Source organism: Humulus lupulus, chromosome 2 (genome assembly GCF_963169125.1).
Source record: "Humulus lupulus chromosome 2, drHumLupu1.1, whole genome shotgun sequence".
Classification (NCBI taxonomy): Eukaryota; Viridiplantae; Streptophyta; class Magnoliopsida; order Rosales; family Cannabaceae; genus Humulus; species Humulus lupulus.
Genome location: NC_084794.1, coordinates 276,357,693 through 276,359,386, shown reverse-complemented (window position 1 = coordinate 276,359,386; position 1,694 = coordinate 276,357,693).

Below are 1,694 nucleotides of genomic sequence, written 5' to 3'. Positions count from 1 at the left end.
CTATGCCCAAATGCTTCTCCAGGAGGTACATCATCCGGTAATTCTGGAACAGGTTGGGCGCCACGTCCATTTCCCACCTATTACCCTTGGATGTCCGGGACCCAGAGATGACGATCGGGGCCCGGTTGACTTTTTCCTCGGAATGGAGAGTGACGCCCGTGGCCATAGTTGATGATCTGGGAACAAAGAAAGAAAGCCAAGCAGTCAGTACCTAAACCCAAGGAAGTCGGTTAAGGTATGGGGGATCTCCTAAGGACTGCTTGGAGCCCCTGCGGATCGGGTCCGGGATCACCAAGGAACCACGAGACCCCGATCAGGAACGGAAGAAAAGCTACTAAGGCTCCGCCATATGTCCGGGAAGCATCCAAATACGGAGCATCCCGAACTAGGCGGCCTTCCTAACAACACCTAAATATACTCAAATTCTATCAGCCTAAGCAAGCAAATTAAAAGAACAGCCCAAGGACGTATATTCATCAAGAGGGTCAGAAGGACTTACTGTGAGTTGTTGGCTGTAGAAGATGGTGGTTGTCTGACGATAAGAACGGCAGAACTTCATTTTTGAAGTGGTGAAGTCGGTTCAACAGCTCGTCGATAGGACACTCCCAGGGCATGCTCTCAGGAGAATAGACAGACGCTGGGGGAGTTGGAAATAGACGACGACGTAGAATTAACAGACGGTGGTGGATGTCGTCGGCGATATCGGACATGCAAAGCTTAGGCAAAGCTGATCAGTCCTTAAGATGGCTTGAGAGTATAAAAATGGTAAATGAGCATCTACGGGGTATTTATAAAGGCCCAATCCTGGCCCCTGATCCAACGGACAGGTGTCTCCCCAGATCTAACGGCCCAGGAGGGGCGGATGCCAAAGGTTGCCCCATCCTACGGCCACCTCAACCCAAAGGTATTAATGATGGACCCCCGTGCGGATGGGACGCTTCGTGATTTGTGCTGACACCCTAGCCTAGGCCTAGCGACCCTTGAAATGGCTAGGCGACCCTTCAAGGTCGAGACCCATCCAAGCAGCAGTCACCTGGTGACACGTGTACCCCTATCACGAAGCGGGACAAAGGTAAATGTACCCGGACACAGGTAAATGGTCCGGGCCCAGCTTACGGCCAACATCACTGCCCTCTGTCACAGACCCACGACTCCAAGCGGGAACCGGGAAGGCTACCGTGGATCATCTGGGAGCAAGGCAAGCCTCCACTTGGTGGCCCCAGGCGAAAGCTTGGGGGGTAAATGTTATCCCCATTTCCTGACGTGGGCCCGGGACGGCGGTCGGTGCCCATAGACTGGGCGTTCGAATGTGGGCCCGGCCCAGGCCCGCTGGGTACAGGAATTTCCAAGGGGCACGGCCCTAGTGCGATCCTGGGCCCGGATGGTGTCCGGGGCGGCGATCCAGGATCGTTGTCTGGGAGACGTACAGAGCTCAGGATCGCGTCGAAGTATACGTAAATGGTCCTGGACACTGGTAAACGGTCCGAGCCTTTGGTAAATGAAGAGGGATAAAGGTAAACGAACCCGAATTAGGTCTTCCCCGGTTCGTAGGGAAAGGCGTCCTAGAACCTGAAGCCACCCCACTCCGCGGGGGGGTTGTCCCTACTTTTAACCTGCGGAAAAGGCCACCTCGGGATTGCACGCCGCTGTTTCAGGTCTGCACTGCCAAGTACTCTGACTGATCTTGTCCCCTG